Here is a 20,577-nt window from a genome sequence, read left to right on the forward strand (position 1 = left end):
AAGGCTTGCTGTCACCGATGCTTTGTTCAGGGATTATCGCGACTTCTGGTCTGCTCACCACACAAGCCGGCATTGCGTGCAGGCCTCTCTCCCAATCTGTTTATGTGGGATTACACATAGTGACTGGCACGTCTGCCCTGTGGAGGGTGTGAAGACATGATTGAATGATTTTTAACAGTGTAATTATGTACAGTGAGTTATGTTGATGTCGATTTTGTGACATTATTCCTTGCATGATCAGAAAAAAGTGAAGTATTGAATTACTTCTTTTCAATGTATTTTACAAGACATGTTAGAACACAGAGAATGATAATGTTTCCCCACCAAATAAAAGATAGATCGAACCCTTGTAAACTGAAATTAAAAATAAACAGTATATCCTATGCTATGTAACTGACATTGGGTTGAATTTCCTGTTATGAGGTCCTTCCTCTCCACCACAGAAAAATTCCTTTTCCCACTAATGGGATGCTGCGGAATTTCCCAGAGGGGGAAGGGTTAATTAGTCAATTAATATGATATCAAATGTGTGCTTCTATCGGCGAGAGCGTTTCCCAGAGGGGTGGGAAAGGAGGAAGGGTAGTGTGAGGGGTGTGGTTTTCTCAGAAGGATGGATTATCCCCAGGGAGTCATAAATCAATTGACAGAACGGTAGGTTAAGGAGGAAGGGTCATAAATCAATTAAGTTTGGCTTTGAATGTATGTTTGCCTCTGAACGTATGCACTAACAAAATGCCCCAGCACCCCTGTTACCTGACTACTTCCAAGTGAACCCCTCTTACTGTGTTGACTGGCACATACACGCAACTGCAATATGTGACTTAGTCAACATTAGGGTTCAAATGACTGCCTAGTATCAATTCTATACCACTTACAGAGGCACAGACTGACTACTGTGCTCTTTTAAGGGGTTTTGTAGAATGATCTTAGAAAAATGTTTGTAATATGTGGCTGAAAAAAAAACAACTAGTTCCTAATATATTATTACTGGATAATCCATTCAGCTATTTTATTGATGCTATTTAGTTGATGTGGTCAATTTCGAAATTATACAATTTCATCTTCTGACGTGCTTTAGGCATTCCAACTCAACCAAAATATCAATCATGTGAGTGGGATGTGTGTTGTATGTTGTATATCAGATGTGCTGTTTTCAATGTGGTTTTAGCTAACAGGACTTTAACTTTGAAATATTTCGAGATCTGTGCTGTTGAATACAAAAATACCTGACAATAACGACCCCTTTGATTCTAACCCAATTAGAATACATCGTTTTCAAAAATAAAAGACTCTTGAGCACAATGCATGGTCTCTTTGATGTTGTACTATGTGGTACTCGATCTGCGATGTATATAAACATCTAACACATGTTAAAAAGTGAACCCAATATTACTTGTAAAATCAAAATGAATTTGCAAAGAAATTGCTCTATTATTATTATTTGTAATTCAACATGGCTTTGCAAAAATCGTGTAATATTTGCAATGTCAATATAGCTTTGCAAAAAAAGTAATCCAATATCACTAACTATACCATACATGTCATTATACATGAAAAGGAATGGATTATATTTTTTGAGACCACTTGGATCACAGGTAAAATAAATATATAAACATCAATTATATCATTATACATAGATAATGTTATATACAAACAGAAAAGAGATATTAGTTACTCTTGCCTTAATACTATTTTAAAGAAAACCAGTTTCTGCAGATAACAGAAACTGAAATAAGCAAAAGAAAATATAACTTTAATGAATATTAATCATGAAGATAATGTTCATAGATAGGGACAGTAGTATTATTAACAGTGATGAATCTAACATACCTACAGTACTATAATGCCCCAGTGTAATTTTTTGTATTTCATTATACATAATGTGTAGTTATTTCAAATTTCACAGACAACCCATTTGTGTAAAACCATTCAGTGACTTTCACAAAATATCATTTATTATTTCTCTGTAGCTGCTTCCTTTCTTGACTTCACACAATGTTTGTATCATCTACAAACGGGACTAATTCTGCCTTCTGATATAAATAAAATGGCAGATCATTAACATAAAGTAAGAACAGTAATGGGTCAATGATCAAGCCCTGTGGGATTCCCATTGTAGTTACTCCCAGTGCAGGTGATGGGGTGTCGCTCTCTGTATTGCTCAAACAGCCTAAGGCAACACTTTCCATTCTGTTTCTTACATAGGAACTAAATCAGGCATTTGCTGAACTGTATAGTTCATAAAAATGTGACTTCTCTAATAAACTTTTATGACTGACACAACGAAATGCTTTTGATAAGTCAAAGAAGACGCCAGCTGGTGATGTTTTACAAGTTAAATATTTTATTACATGCTCAATAGATGTATAAGTAGCTGACTCAGTAGAATGGTCCTTTTGAAATCCAAACTGTGATTAGTGAAGTATCCCATAATTACACAGGTGGATGACAGTCTCAGAGTATATTATCTCCAAAAATTGTTATAAGATATCATGAGTCACACTGGATGGTAGTCATTGACATCTGTGGAGTCATCTTCTTTATAGATAGGTGTAAGAATGGGCTTTTTTAGTGTGACCCAAGATTTCTTTAGTGACTTCTGATTATTTCGTTTCATTACACCTTCTGGAAAACTACTTTAAAAATGGATGCAAGGTCATTAAGAACCAGGCTGAGTTTTGGGTTAGCAATACACTCATTGCTTGGATGATGTTGTCCAGGATACCGAGCAGCATAGATAGCACACGCCCGTTGGGCATTTTGATCACAATAGCCATACATCAACACGATATCGACCTTTTCCGCAATTGGTAAACGGTCCATTTTAACACGGGTAACATATTATGAAGCAAATACCGTCCGCACTTGAGGAATGTTACGTGATACCACGTTCTTATACGTTTGTGACTATTACAGTGCCATCTATTGCAAAGTGGAAAAAGTGGTCCAACTAAAATATTCATATTTCTTTACTTACTACACGAATATGTAATAAAAATGGGGGTTCATATTTAAAAAAACGCAGTTGATATCCGTTTGACCTATGGCAGCGCCATCTAGCGGGCCAACCATGGCGCCTTCTGGTTTCCCCCTTCAAGCTAGACGAGTTTCGTTCTTTGTAGTTTTTTCGTTTGATGCTTATTTCATGAGTTACTTGGCCCAGTCACTATCAATGGACCACCCTGTATACAGGGTGTTACAAAAAGGTACGGCCAAACTTTCAGGAAACATTCCTCACACACAAATAAAGAAAAGATGTTATGTGGACATGTGTCCGGAAACGCTTAATTTCCATGTTAGAACTCATTTTAGTTTCTTCCACCTACGCTCAATGGAGCACGTTATCATGACTTCATACGGGATACTCTACCTGTGCTGCTAGAACATGTGCCTTTACAAGTACGACACAACATGTGGTTCATGGAAGATGGAGCTCTTGCACATTTCAGTCGAAGTGTTCATATGCTTCTCAACAACAAATTCGGTGACTGATGGATTGGTAGAGGCGGACCAATTCCATGGCCTCCACGCTCTCCTGACCTCAACCCTCTTGACTTTCATTTATGGGGACATTTGAAAGCTCTTGTCTATGTAACCCTGGTACCAAATGTAGAGACTCTTCGTGCTCGTATTGTGGATGGCTGTGATACAATACGCCATTCTCCAGGGCTGCATCAGCTCATCAGGGATTCCATGCGATGGAGGGTGGGTGCATGTATCCTCGCTAACGGAGGACATTTTGAACATTTCCTGTAACAAAGTGTTTGAAGTCACGCTGGTACGTTCTGTTGCTGTGTGTTTCCATTCCATGATTGATGTGATTTGAAGAGAAGTAGTAAAATGAGCTCTAACATGGAAAGTAAGTGTTTCAGGACTCATGTCCACATAACATATTTTCTTGCTTTGTGTGTGAGGAATGTTTCCTGTAAGTTTGGCCGAATCTTTTTGTAACACCCTGTATGTGGCTAAAAGGACCTCTAGATCACTTTTCCTGTCAGATTCCTTCGACAAATTTATATTAAAATTACCAGAAACTATCCATTCCCTCTGTCTGACAGAGAATGCTACCAAAATTTTCATGAAAATCTCCGAATTACCCAGTGAAGACCTGTATACTATAAAAATCACAAATAACGCTTCTATACTCGGATCTATACAGAAGTTACTTATTTCTACATTTTTGTATTTGTGTCCCTTTTTTACGAATGTGACACCTCCACATTTATCCTCACTGCGTCTACAAGAACATGCAGCTAACTTATAACCACTTACTTTAAGATTTTCTATCCATATGGTTATATAGTGTTCAGACAGACAGAGGATGTCAATTTCTTTCCATTACTAAGATCATGCAAACAAATTAGTAGCTCATGTATTTTTTGGCGTCTAACATTCTGATGAAGCAAGCCAATTTCACTTTTTCCTCTATTATTACAAGATTAGCTGAGTGTCTCTGTCTGTAATGCTGGCTACCTGAATTCTAAATCTCAGCTAATTTCAGAGTCTCATCTGACCCCAATAACCAGTAGACTTTGCCTTTGTGTGTTGGTGGCCCATCTTATAGTTTCTGCTAAGTCTTCCTGCACCAACTACTGGAACAGCACTAACGTGAGATTTTGCATCCACCTGAAGGTGCTCTCCCAGCTAGCTCCATGTTTACTCACTTTACAGCATCGTTAACTCAGGGCTGGTAATAGCTCTGCAAAATGCACCCAGTTGCTTCCATTTTGTCCAGGTCATCCCTAATACTGTCCTTTTCGTTTGTAGCTAGACCCACCTCTCGTGACACCTAGTGGTCAGTTCTGCATTACATAGGGTTTTTTGGAGACCCTTGATCAGACGCAGTAGTTGTCGATTGGAACTCGAGTTTTCATGCTTTCTACTACATTATTACCGTCTTTTGCAAGAGTATCTTTTATCTCAACTCGTATCATTAGAATCAGTCACTATAAGAAGAAAATCTCTTGCACTTGCAGTAATATCATCCTTCCACATGACTTCTTTCTAGTGTTTGAAGAATCAACTAAAGATTTCTAATGGCTAAAATACTTCATTTTTCTTACTCTTTATTTTATCATTGCGAATTCAATACATATTTTATGAGGATGGGATTAAGTCAACAGCGTTAAAACAATGAGGAAATTAATGGATGTCCTATCTACATAGAATATTATTTACTTCTTTCCTTCATGCTCACAAAGTCAAAAACTGTGCAAAATAGTTATCAGTCAACTTTTTGTTGTGTTTTCCATCAGATACTGGATAGTCTGTTCCATCAACTATGACAACCATAAAACTCATATGCAAGGGAGCATATTAGGAATTCGCCCATACATCATGAATATGGATCTTTATCTCTCTATCCTTCTTACGAATATTTCGGTTATTTTCAGTCTTCTCACTTACAGAAAAAGACTGAAATTAGTAGCTTTCGATTGTGGTCATTTAAAAAGAATAAAGACATCATTCCATCCCCATTACAACTGTTTCATTGGCCTCATTATCATCATTCAAATTATCATTTTCATCATTGTCTGTTACAACCAATCTGATCATTAACATAAACAATGAATGAGGCAGTTCATAAATTAGAGGTGCACCAGTCTCAGGATTGGGCCTGACTAAGGCACTGATGTTTGTCTCTCTATGAGAGTTACTGTGTCCAGACTAAGCGCCTGCAACTCTCGCTTCCCGCGAAGCAGACCGGTAGAGCGGGCCCCGGACCGAGTAGGGGTCAGATGACCGGTCGTCCCAGAAACACAGACGCCTTTCAGAGACCACCAGGAGGCGTCCACGGCGCCGCAAGAGGTTGCTACAGCTGTGGACCTCTTTCCTTCCGCTCGACACGTGACTGCAAATAGAGCCAGCCATATCCGCCGCCGCCAGCGTACCGGAGCCATCCTCGCAGGGTCTCTACTCGTCCTCGGACTCAGGTGACGGCAACGTGGACTCTGTGCTGCTCTTCACGAGACGCCCGGGGCTTGGTTTGGTGAAGTTGTATGGTTACTACAGACAGTTTGTTTAAAAGAATCTCTGATTTAGTTATTGGGAGGCTTGGAGGATCAGTCCTACCTCACGAATATTGTTTTGTAAATTTTGAAGAAATACTTTAGTTTAAATAAAACCACTATAACTCACACTCTAAGATTTTCCTATCCGCGGACGGCGGATATATTAAGAGTGATCTGTATGCTTTACGAACAAACCATCAACTAAATTATAATTTATATTAAGATAAGTTCAAATGATATAATTTTAGAAACATAATTAGCGATTGTCTCATTGTTTGCTGCAGTAGTGATTACTGAAATGTAACACATATCCACTATTATCCATTTTATCCATATACAACTGAATGCCACTTTTACTAATAACTCTATACAGGGTAAGCGAAATTCGTGCACTTTGGCTTCGCAGCACGACTTCTCACATGCCAGTGACAAAATGTCTCTCACAAAATTTCGTCTGGCCGAGCACATCCGGCAGAAAAAGGACGTTAAAGAGTGGGAATCTGGCGACGCTGAAACCACATGTATGGTAACTGCCTCTGTATGCAGGTGGTGCAATGGAAAGAGTGTTGGATTATCATGCAGCAGGTTAATGGTTCGATCCTGGGTTAGGGCAGATGTTTTTTATTTGGTAAATGTAGTCCAGGTGGTACGGTATCTGGCATCTTAATCGTCAACAGGGACTGCAGTGGGTCCTCTAGAAGACATTTGCACTTACAAACTACAATCGTAGAAATGGAAGATTGGTCAGCTTTGAAAGAAGCCCTTTCCACATCATGGGCATAATTTATTTGCACCACCTCATCTACTAGATGCGAAACCTTTTTTCTTTGTACCCCCCTCCAATGGTCCCATAGATTAGTACCAACTATTTTTCTTGCTTCGTTCAGGTCCAGTACATTTCATTAGGGCCTTAAGTTACCAGCAGGAGTAGCAACGCCCTTTGTGAATAATGTCCAAACTCGGTTACTATTTGTATGTGTTATCACCATGGTCCCACTAATTACGCCTTTCAACATTGATTCTGGTAACCACATGCTGTTTAGTATGTATCTCAATGCATTATTATTATTCTATCGATGGAATTGTGGAAACATCACGTCTATTACCATTAGGGAAACAGTATAATTCTAAACCGAACATGCAGAACAGTATGTGTCAGAGGGATAATGCGCATTATGTGGAACATTGCACAGGTTTGACGGCGTGTTTATACTGTATGCACCGCCCACCAGAGAGGGACTAATTGCGAGCAGAGTAACGCGCCCATGACAGACTCCAATGTACATGCATACACGTATCGAATTTTCTCATTGTAAGCCTCTAAACCAGTGTGGCAGACGTATGGCGTACACAAACGATGAATATGCGGATATGCTTCTGGTCCTTGGTGCATCTGATAACCGGGATGGTGTTGCTGTTCGTGAATATGCTGCTAGATATCCTCATTAATGCCATCCACATAAAAATTGTTTTATCGTCTGGAGCTGCGACTTCATGAGTGAGGTTCTCTCCTTCCACCATCGCGTGACAGTTCGTCCATGGACTTGCCATGCTCCAGCTACTGAGGAAGTTATTCTGGAGGTCATACACCAAGAACCTCAGTGAAGTACACACAGTGTAGCAAGGAAGCTGCGTGTCTTGCAATGCACGTTCATTAACGTGCTGCACGAGCACGGGCTGCACCCCTATCATTATGCTTTCACGCTACACCTGCATCCTGCCAATCGCCATCAGTGGTTGCAGTGATGTGGATGGTTCCAACAACAGGAAGCCAACAATGACTTCGTGAACACTGTAATATGATTGAATGAAGCAGCATTCACTCGTGAGGGTGTCTTCAATATGCACAATGCCCACCATTGGTGTGAGGTTAACCCACACATCAACTGCGACTGTGGATATCCAGTTCACTACGGTATCAGTGTCCGGGACGGAATATTGAGCGACAGGTGTTTGGGCTCCTATGTATTGCCTGACCGGTTGACTGCACGAAGGTATCATGCACTCCTCTCGAACTATCTGCCTGATGTGCTGAAAGATATTCCACTTTATGTTCGCCAGAAGATATCGAATGTGGAAGAATTGGAAGGGCGTGCTCATGCGGCTTTGCTGCAAATGGTTCAGAGCTGTATGATCCGGCAGGTTGCGCTATATTTGGGGGTGCAAGGAGGTCGATTTGAGCATCTGTTGTTCTGAGGACAATGTATACTGTTATGGATGCGATGCAGTCATTAATATTGACATTATTATTGTCACTGGTTGTTAATGTGCAACATCTGAGCTCTCATATTATATATAACAGAAATGATAAGTAGATGTTGTGTTATTGTACTGTGCAATCATCTTTGGCATCTCGAAACAGCGTGACAAAATGTTGTAAATTTAGGAAACTTGTGACCTAAGAAACGGCATGTATTACAGTATGAAATGTCAGAAAGAAATAAACAAAAAAAAAAAAAAAAGCGCCCCAACCCATGATTGAACCGTCGACCTCCTGCATGCTAACCTAAAACTCTACCCACAGCACTAACTGTACAGCATATGTGCTGACAGAGGTAGTTACCATACATGTGGTTACAGTGTTGCCAGATTGCCACTCTTTAATGTCGTTTTTCTGCCGGATGTACTCGCCGGACGAAATTTGGTGACACACATTTTTTATCCCAACATGTGAGGAGTCGTACTGTGAAGCCCGAGTGCGCGAATTTCGCTTCACCCTGTATATAGTCACCTGCTTTCATATTTATGTCAGGCTTATCTGTATGAATAAATTTTTCCTAACCTTTCAAATTGTATTGACCAATAGGAAGTATTATTGTTTATTCATCAAAATACCATTTGTTATTTTAACTTAATTTAGTATGCAATAATAGGACCAAGTGGGGGTGGAAAAACAACTACATTGATTGATAACTATCTCTTAGCTCCACGTTAGTTGAACTGGAATGAAATAAACAATTTATACATTTTCTCTAAAAGCTTGAATCACTCAAAGTAGCTAAGTGCTTATAAAGCAATATAAATGGATTGAGGAAGTAACACGTGACTTGTTAGCCTAACTTATTAGTAGCAATGATGACACTATATCATTAGGTGAACATCAAGAAAATTCAGTAGTGGTATTTGACAACTATGTATTGGAAAATCAAGAAATTTTGCTAGAGTATTTTACTAGTGGTATACATACTCGAATAAACTGCCTCTATTAAGCTCAAATATATTTAAAGATACCTAAGCAATTAGGTAGAGAAAACCTCAGTTTTTAAATATATTTGGATGAGATGACACAAATGCATACCACCTTTACTCTGAAATGGTTGATGATAACAAGAACTTTGATGCATTCAAAAAATTATGCACAAGCTGCTGGACTGATGACTTTAGTTTCATTAATGTTGATTTAGTACATGGATCATGTTGGGATATATCGAAATACATTTATTAACATGTAACACACACACACACACACACACACACACACACACACACACACACACACACACGTTTTCTGTTATATAAATGTTTGCATAATACAATCCATAGGTCGGTAAATAGACTAAACGAAGCAGAAGAAATGTTAAAGAGTTAACAAGAAAGATTTAACCTTTAGAAAAAGCAACCACATACACAGGATTGTCTTGTTATTGATGGAATGAAAGAAAAAGAAAATGAGACTGAAAGCGTTGGTGATAATGTAATAAAGGCAATAGAGGAAACTCGATAAGTTGGAAAGAAACTGATATATTACCATAAACAGCAATAACACGATTTATTTTCAGTTAGTTCATCAGCTGAATCAGTATATGAAATAGGTTCGTTTCCAGAATGTGATAATGGCTCATTTGAATAAAATCGAGAATATACTTTATACTCGTAATTTTGGAGAACGTTCTGAGGTTTACATGGATAAAGGAAGTCAGAGAATATTTTTCATGCAAGAACGTTCTCAGTCCGCAACTCGTGGTCATGCGGTAGCGTTCTCGCTTCCCACGCCCGGGTTGTGTGATGTCCTTAGGTTGGTTAGGTTTAAGTAGTTCTAAGCTCTAGTGGACTGATGACCACAGACGTTAGGTCCCATAGTGCTCAGAGCCATTTGAACCATTTTTGAACCAAGAACGTTCTCGGCATGAGTAAAAGGGTGGGGAAAGTTGCTCAAAACAAAGAACACTCTCTGATTTTGTATGAACAAAACTAGAGGAGCTTCTCGCAAGCGTAAAGCAGAGAACATTCTGTGTTTTTGTAGTGAGCTGTGTAACACACTCTAAGCTGAGTAAATTCTGTTTGGGGTTAAGTTTTACTGACTTTTTGGTAGTAATGGCGGAATTTATGTTGCTTCGAACGTAAAAAAAGATATATGTAGCCCGAAGAAATGATGGAGAGACAAACTGTAGAAGTTTTTATGGGTTTAACATTAAAAACTTTATTTGCCTGCCGAGCTTCCTTACAGAAAATCATGAAAGAAGAGAGGGTGACCTTTCAAACGACGTGAAAAATTGAAATATTTTTGTTGCTATTTAGCAGACCCAAGTTTTCAGATGGATGTGCGAGAAGACTTCAGTATACGTGAAACAACTGTGTCACTAACATTTCCAAATCTTCGTCATCGTGCCATCTCTCTGCACAAATCTTATATTTTGATATGTTAGAAATAACTAGAGGGATCAGAAAAATTAATAAGTAAGAATCTGTTTCCGTAACGAACTCCACGGGCAACCACTTATGTACTTGACATGTAGCAGAGAATTATGAAACGTATTTAACCAAAATTATTGAGTGTTAGAAAAAGTTCCGCTTTGGAGTCGATGAAAATGTCATGTAATCTTAAGATTTCGTTCATATAATGTACTCACTTAACTTTAATAACAAAAAAGATAAAAGTAAAATCGAAACGTAGTTCTTCCACAACACACTGATGCCAGTTCCATATTTGGTCACTGAAGAGTTTGTCTATTTGAATGAGTGGAGTGAAATGTAACATTTCACCTGCATTCTGTGCCAGCCATGGCAAACAACACACACTGAGAACCTTCTCAAGAAGGTAGGGAGGTACTGAGAAGTAACTCGAATGTCAGAGAATATGCTTCGAAATTTTTATTCATACGAAATTGAGAACATTCCCACAGAATGTTGTTTTGTTCTGAGAATCTTCTTCAGAGGATGTTCTCTTTTTTTTATTTGTATAACCCAAAGATTCATTCCCTCTTCATCAAGAAGGCCACTGAAAACAATATTATCAGAACTAGAATCAAAAGATAAGACATTTGGCAGAAGACTGTAACAACAACAACGCTGTACTATTGTACATATAAGTAATTTTTTTTCCATCTGATGTTTCGATAAACTTGAGTAATTGATGTCCTGATTTCATTTGTTTTCTTGTTTCATGCCATTATGTTAAGAAAACTGTAAACAATTTTCAATGTGAATATTAATGTTTATGTCAAATGTCAAACAATATTGTAATAGAATTGAAAGGTAACAAATGTTGAAACTTTTGTAACAGGTTTGAAATTGTAACTGTGTGTCTAGTCCATACGTAGGCAATGTGTTAGAATATGTAGAATGCAAAACCTCGGGTGAATACCCTGTCTGTAAGGGAGCGGTAAAAGGTGGACGGCAGGCGAGCGCGGCAAAATGCGCACGGGCGCTGCACGGCACAACGGGCTCAGCAGTAGTAGTTGGAGATTGGCATTGGTCTGAGCAACACGTTCTGGAGCGAGAAGGCTGTCCTGGAAGACATAGTTTCATTGAGCCTCGGATATGCCGTTCCAACGCCCATACAGCATGACAAAATTCCATAGGCACTAAATGGAAAAGTATTGCAACGCTATGAAGAAATAAAGTGCCGATACGTCAAGAGCCATAGCTGTGGTTGTATGTGTGCTTTGTGCCTTGCCGTCTCGCCACCCACCAACCGCCGCATCGATATAAACAGGTTGAAACTTTTAGTACTGTATTCGTATGGACCAGTGTTACTTTTGTTCCATACTGTTCAATAACAACTTAAATTTTACCAGAAGTTTCCTATCATTTAATTATCCTCACAACTAACCTAGATAGGGTCCTTTCCAAATGTTGTGCAATCTAAGTGTCCCAAAATGGAAAATTAAATTTTGTAAGAATGGTGTTTAAAGAACTGTTTTGTTAATGAACCAGTAAATGAATAACGAAGGTCTGATAAAGTTGGACGATAACTTTAATATTGATTTAGTAATGAAGTTTAATTATTTTGAGACAGATATAAAGGTATTTAAATGAATAGGAAATAAGATAAAAAGAGTAGTAACTCATATACTGGAAATCTTGAGCGCATAATGAATTCAGTAATCAAATTTTTTTTAATACAGTGATCATAACAGTTTCAGGGTCCCCCCTTTTTTTTTATTCATTTGAATTCTGAAGTGTTCTGAATTGGTTTGACTAGCAAAAGTTAAAGTCAATATATATGTCTAAAGTTATTAGTGTTTTATCTTTAGCAAAAATGACATTTTGTGTGTGGCCCCAAAGTGCTACTTCTGGGGTAACCTATGCCCGATTTTAATCAGATCAATAGACAGTACGAAGTTTGGTAGTATACATTATAGTGTAGTGTTATGTATTTATGGTTTTTTCATATCAGTACAGAACGTGAAACTATCAGTTCAATAGATTTTCTGGTTCTAAAATTCTACTACATTATGCAGTGTTACTACTTGTTGCTTTGCATGAATATCAGCCAACTTGTACAGGGAAGAAACTCAGTTAATGCCTAATTAGGCTGGTGACCGTATTACTAACAAATTGGTAGCATCTGCTGTGTTGATTTTTGTCCGTCCTGACATGTAGTTGCATTTCGGACTTATTTGACGTATCATTGTTATTACAGAGTGGGTGTAAGTCTGATTTGCCACCATTCAGGTACACACGGTCAATATATATACAAAAATCCTGTCTCGTAAAGTGAACCACACTCACTTACTATAGTGAAGGCTTTAATGAGTATCGTGTGCCCCACACGCACGTTACAAGACAAGTAGGTTATCAAAACAATATTGGAAATTTGGAAGTTGATTTCAGTAAAGAAGATGTTATGGCACGAAATGAGTGACACATATGTTTTACTGATATTATTAACAAAGAAGAGTAAAAATGAATTAGTTGGCATGTATACTCAAGATGCTTTTCAAAATTATAAGGAAATTGTTAACAACACAAATTTAATTTATAAAAATTTTTACTCAAACACCAATAGTATAAGATCTCGTCAGGTACAAAATAGATGTACATTTGAAACTAAACTGGGACTATATGAAAGAATACAAAGGATTCACAAGAAATGATTTTATCAAAAAGTAAAATGACAAACTTGTTGAACATGTTTGGTGAATATTTGAACTGCTCTTCCGGCAAAAACGCTAAAAGTCATACATGTCAGCGAAGAGAGCCCAATGGTGACCAAACGTAGGAGGTGCCCTGTAGCATTTTCTGTTCATGCGGAAAAGAATATGTAACTCATATTCTCTTTTTCACCTCATTCACACATTGGGGTACGTGATCAGACGAACACAATGTGGATGCTTCCTATAACAGCTGTGGTTCAATGTGAGGTGCATTGCAGGTTTATAAGTCTTCTATGATATTGATTTCTCTCATGCCCGTAGTTAGGAAACTGCACTGGGTTCGCTCTGACATAAACTTTGCTTTAATATTTGCAGGTCTCCTGCCATTCTGCAATCATCTTATCTTTGTTCTTCATTTAATAACTTTAAAAGATCGCTAGCCAGTAATTTCATGTGTCTCCTCACTCCATCATATATGGATGCTTTGACTAGCTTGACGAATGTTTCAGTGCTAGGTATACCACAGTGTAATGCCAGATTGATAGGTTAATGGCAATTAATGGTGAAGAGGAAGTAGGCAAAAATTATAATTACAATGAAAAAGTTGATATAACACAGGCTAATAAGTAAATTCAATATCATTATCAACAATCACAGAAGCATATCTTATTTAGTAAAGTTTCTAAATAATTTACCACATTTTGGATGAGTGAAATATATGGAAAAGAAGCAGTGAACACATTAATTAACAAGTTACCATTTGAAATGCATCTACCTGAATAGTCATGCTGTGGGCCTGACTCTAAGTTGTGGGAAAGGTTTGCAAAAAGATCTAAATATGTCGGTCCATTAGATGAGGTACAAAAAAGACATGAGATAGCATAAAATAATTATAACGTTTTAGAGCACAGACATGAAGTACATGAAGTAATTCAAAAAATGGCAAAAGAAACAATCTACAGTAACAATACGTCATTTAATGAAAAATTAGCCACAACAGCAGTTATAAGTATAATTATGTAAAGAGAAAACTACATGTAGGTGTTGACATTTATGACAAAAGATGGACACTGCAGTGTTTTTTTGTATAAAATCTTTACCATTGATAACACTGGACTGCCTACTGGTAAACTAACAGTTAAAGTACTTAAACTGGATACCAATGAATTACACAGTAATGATGATTATTTAACTACTACTCAAAACAGGGAGAGAGATAAGAAGAATAATGGAAGCTTGCTGTTACAACTAGGCATGCATGTTATGAAGATGTATCTTGAACATCTTGTGAAAAAGAAGTAAGGTAATGGACTAATATAACATGGACCATGTGATCAAAAGTATCCGGACACCGTCAAAAAATATGTTTTTATATTATGTGCATTGTGCTGCCACCTACTGCCAGGTATTCCATATCAGTGAGTAGTCATTACACATCATGAGAGAGCAGAATTGGGTGCTCCACTTAACGTACAGACTTCGAACGTGGTCAGGCGATTGGGTGTCACTTGCGCCATACATATGTATGTGAGATTTCCACACTCCTAAACATCCCTAGGTCCACCTTTTCCGGTGTGATAGTGAAGTGGAAACGTGAAGGGACATGTACAGCACAAAAGTGTACAGGCCGACATCGTCTTTTGACTGACAGACACCACCGACAGTTGAATAGGGCCGTATTGTGAAATAGGCAGACCTCTATCCAGGCCATCACACAGGAATTCCAAACTGCATCAGCATCCACTGCAAGTACTATGACAGTTAGGCAGGAGGTGAGAAAACTTGGATTTCATGGTCGAGCGGCTGCTCATAAGCCATACATCATACCGATAAATGCCAAACGACGCCTTGCGTAAAGATTGGACGATTGCACAGTGGAAAAACGTTGTGTCAAGTGACGAATCACGGTACAGAATGTGACGATCCAATGACAGGGTGTGGCGATGGCGAATGCGCGGTGAACATCATCTGCCAGCCTGTGTAGTACCAGCAGTATAATTCAGAGTTGGTGGTGTTATAGTGTGGTCGTCTTTTCCATGGAGGGGGCTTGCAATTTGGGGATAGCAATTGCATCTTTCAACACGACCGAGCACCTGTTCATAATGCACATCCTGTGGCGGAGTGGTTACACAACAATGACTTCTCTGTAATGGACTGTCCTGCACAGTCCTGACCTGAATCCTATAGAACACCTTTGGGACGTTTTGAAAGGCCGACTTCATGCCAAGCCTCACCGACCGACATTGATACCTCTCCTTAGTGCAGCACTCCATGAAGAATAGGCTGCCACTCCCAAAAATAACTTCCAGCACCTGATTGAACATATGCCCGTGAGAGAGGAAGCTGTCATCAAGGCTACACCATACTGAATTCCAGCATTACTGGTGGATGGCGCCACGAACTTGTAAGTCATTTTCAGCCAGGTGTCCGGATACTGTTGGTATTTGCAGCATTAGGTGCACTAGGTTCATTATCAGGAGGAGCTGTTGAAATTACAAATGCAGTTAGAAATAAAAAGAAGATTCAGTGTCATCAGAACAAAAGAAACTGAATGAATAATTAGAAAAGAAGTGTACAGAATTAAAAAACCATTGCAAAAAATAATTTATATGTGCTCTAATGCATTGAAAAATTTTGTTGACTTGTTTGGTGGACTGTACAAAAAAAAATAGTTTATGACAAAGTAAAGTCTACTACAGTGTGGGGAGATCACAATACTATGTTGAAGTAATATGTGGTTATTTGCATGTATTTGTCCTAAAGTTACCCTTAGATGGATTTATGTAATAAATGAACATTTTTAGATATAAGGTAAAACAATAAAACGTATTAGTTACAACTAAAGTATTAGAAAAAATGAAACACGACCTACTTACAACAAAAGAGTTAGAAAACGGAGTAAAAAAGACAAATGTGTAAATGATTATATACCTAAAACTTTTATAAAATGGAATATTATGTCATCTTTCTTGGAAGATGAGTAGTTGATATAGGTGATCCAATATGAGACTGACGCAGTTACAATACAGGATCTTGAAAAGAAAGTCATCAGGCTAGCTGCAAAATCTAAGTACACATGTATTGTAAAATGGTTCAATAACTACACCAGCATAACACAACTTATATGAAACATCATTAATCTAAGAACAGTGTCTGATGACTTGTTAAATGTGTTTAATGATGAAATTAACAAAGAACGTCTGATTTTCAGTATGCTCAAACTGAAAAGATATATATTACCTGTTTACCACAATTTTGGTATAACAAATTAATATATTTAGCTTGAAAGAATTTTTTCTCTTTATATTTCAATATTTTTATTTTATTTTTCGATTTAAAAGTTCCATTGATTTCATTTATTTAATGAAAAGTTTTAATAAATAACACAGATTGACAAGTAGGTAAAATAAATGGTTGGTAGGATGTGTCATCCTATCTTATAAATTCACCAATCATTAGTTTTACAATTAACATTAATAAATATAAAACAACTACTATAGTTCAAAATTATATTGGTGAATAGGGTAAAACTGAATACCCCAAAATGGTGTTTTATTGTAAAATATTGAAATTATTAAGATCCCATTTGATAACTATAATGCAGTAGCATCTCCTAGCTTATTTGGATTCAGTCATCAAATTCCAAAGAAAATTAGAAGTACCATTTATGTTGAATGTGAACAGACATCATGAGAGGGTCTGTTTTGCACCAAATTGTCTGGATCTCCTAGAAGGTAAGGATTAATTAAGGATAATATAATTAGTAATGGTATTAATTTTAATCTGAGGTATGGATGAAGTGCAATTCTTTCAATTATCAGATATTGTTTGGTGAAGAAAGAAAAAATGGATTGCAGTTATAATATGGTAACACAAATTGAAACATAAAAAATCGATGTAACATTGCATTCTATACAGCAAAACCTCTTCATAGCCATTGAGCTAAATCTATCCCTAAGTATGGAAATGTTGGTTATAAATTTGTAATTACTGTTGCTCTTCAGAAAGATATTTGACCTCAAAGCAGAACATATCATATGACTGCAGAGCCTATAACTAAAAAAAATACTGTTCTTGTGATTTATGTGTGTGTTTATACATATATGATCCATAATAAATTCCCCATCCTACATGCAAATAAACAGAAATAAAAAATATAGAGGCTCCATTTGCATGTAATATTTGAATAATTCAAATATTATTTATGTCTCAACAAATATGAAATATGTTTCTAAATTTTATTTCAATATTTGAGGTATAATGTATAGTTAAAAATAATCTGGTTACAATTTGAAGTTACTAAACACAGTCCTAGTAATAATCCAAAATTTCATGAAAATGAAATGTTTGTTCGTGCATGTAGTTCTCAATAATTGTAATTAAAGGGTTTCTTAAGCCTAGCAGTTTATTCATTAGTATAATTTTCTTGTTTTATGGCTAGAGCCATCATTAATATTAGTAATTTCAACCACTACTGATAATGCTAGAGATAAATAAATTATTATTATTATTGTTATAATGAATGTTGAATTATTATATAATTTTTCTGAAGATATTTTTGATTCTTTATAATTAATTGAATTATTCATGTTTATGGGTTCAGTATTTTTAAAGAAGTCTATAAATATTATTACAGCTGAAACAATCAGCACAAGTACAATAGTAATTCATATTGTTAGAGTAAAAATTTTTCCTGAAATATTTCGTTTGATGCAATTTTTATAACATTAATACATGAAACTAATATAACACCAAGAAATGTTAAAAATAAAATATGTGATAATGAATAATTCTGGCTCTCCACATAGTGCTGATGTACGTCAAGCTCTGAGCATTGTGCTAGCAGTGATTGCCAACTGTAAATCACACAGGGAAGATACCTGAACACATGTTGCACCTGTTGTATGATCAGAGACTATTGGGAACCATCTGACTGAAGCAGGATTACGATCACATGCGCCTATGGCCAGGCTACAACTGACACCATGACACTACTAGGCATCGCTACTCTAGTGTCATGAAAGAATTGACTTGAGAGTGAATGGCACTCTGTTGTTTTCAGTGATGAGAGTGGGTTCTGTCGGTATGTGAGTGGTGATGTTCATGTGTACTGCATGGACATGGTAAGCTGCCTGTGTCAGAGTGCATTTGCCCATGTTACACAGGTCCCATACCAAGCTTCATGATGTGGGGGAGCCATCAGTTAGAGCTTGTGGTTATAAATTTGAGATGTATGACATCACATATATATGTAGCAACTGCTGTGGCCAGCGAGATCACCATGTGTCTCGCCAACTATACATGAATGGGAGATGATAAAGTCGGATCTTACTCGTTCCCCAGGGCGTGCAAGAACTATTGCCAAGTTGCAATAAAAAGCGAAAGATTCTTGAGATAATCTATCGCAAGATGCCATTCAGTAGGACCTACCTTTATGATAGTTTGCATGTGAGAATACACGCCTGCACTGTCGCCAGAGTTCACTGTGCACCGATGTGACTGTTTGGGCACCACTTACTGTGACATGTATGTTTCATTTCATCTGAATTTGTTTTCAGACATTCCTACAATCATGCATTACCTGTCACTCACTTGTCAACTAAAAAGATATTGTCCTTAAGGGTGCTGCATTCTTTCCAGCATTATATATATACAGGTGGTCCAATGAAGTTTTGGATAAGATTATCTCGAAAACTATACATCGGGTAAAAATATTGGGTAAGACAAGTTCGTAAGCTCAAAAACGGGGTGGGGCGGGGGGGAAACTTTGAGATCTTAAACGGAAACCCCCATTTTTTATTGCAGAGTCGGATTCTCCATAAAAAAGTAATCAAGTTTTGTCTGAAACATTTTTTCAGACCATCGACAAATGGCGCTGAAATCGAGAAAAATTAAAATTGGGGAAGAGCTCCTATTTATTTAGAATGATTCGAGTAGGACGCATCAAATCGATACAAAATGTGCACCAATTCCTTCATTACACCAAATTGGGGGGACAAGGCAGGAGCCTCCACGCGTGCACTATCTGAGATAAGAGACCGAAAATCATCTGTCAGATAATGCCGGCGTCCCCAGGAAACGTTGCAATAAAAGACAACGGCCAATCCTTCCAACAGCGGAAAAGCAAAAAGAATGGGCCCTTCTCAGAGCCAACTCTGACGATTGCAAGCCTAAACATAGAGGGTATCACCAAAAACAAACAACAAATCATATCACAATTTTGCCGCACGCACAACTGGAACATACTGTGTATACAAGAAACACACATGAAAGAAGGGGCAATAAGACCAGAAATAGAAGGAATGAAATGAGCCATAGAAAATCCACATCCTAAATATGGCAGCGCTGTCTTCACAAAACCTGAGATGGCCATAATATCAATTAACAGAACTGCATAGAATAACGTAGAATTACTGACTGTCGAGTGTAGCACCTTCACTGTAACGTCAGTATACAAGCCGCCCGGAGAGAAGTTCAACTTGACTTTGCCGCCAAACTTTAACAACCAGAAAACACAGTTCATCTTAGGAGACTTCAACTGCCACAGCACATCATGGGGCTACAAACATACAGACCACAACGGACATAAATTAGAGCAGTGGGCGGAAATAAATAACTTATCCCTGATCCATGATCCCAAGCTACCATGCTCGTTCAGCAGCAAAATTTGGAAGCGCGAATACAACCCTGATATCTGTTTTGTAAACGCAAACGTGGAAGACCGATGCTTAAAAACTGCATACGCACCTCTTCCTAAAACACAACACCGACCTATCGGAATCCAAATATAAGCTGCTTTGAGAACAACGAAAATACCACTCCCCAGACGCTTCAACTTTAAAAAAGCTAAATGGACAGAATATGCTGTGGAACTGGATGCAGAAATAAAAAATCTACACCCAATTCCCGAAAATTATCAAACTTTCGTAGAGGCCCTCCAAAAGATTTCTCGAAGACACATACCCCGAGGCTGCAGAGAGCATTTCATCCCAGGTCTCTCTGACGAATCAACGAACATCCTGAGGGAGTACAAAATGCTTTACGAACAGCACCCCTTTAGTGAAGAAGTAGTTCAATGTGGAGAAACACTAATGGAAATGATTAGTGAATCAAGACAAAGGAAATGGGTCGAAACTCTGGAAAGAATGGATATGACCCACAGTAGCAAAGTCGCTTGGAACTTAATAAAAAAAACTTAATTGTGACTTTGGGACAGCTAAACAATGCTCTTCAGTAACACCCAACCA

The sequence above is a fragment of the Schistocerca piceifrons genome, chromosome X (genome assembly GCF_021461385.2).
Source record: "Schistocerca piceifrons isolate TAMUIC-IGC-003096 chromosome X, iqSchPice1.1, whole genome shotgun sequence".
Classification (NCBI taxonomy): Eukaryota; Metazoa; Arthropoda; class Insecta; order Orthoptera; family Acrididae; genus Schistocerca; species Schistocerca piceifrons.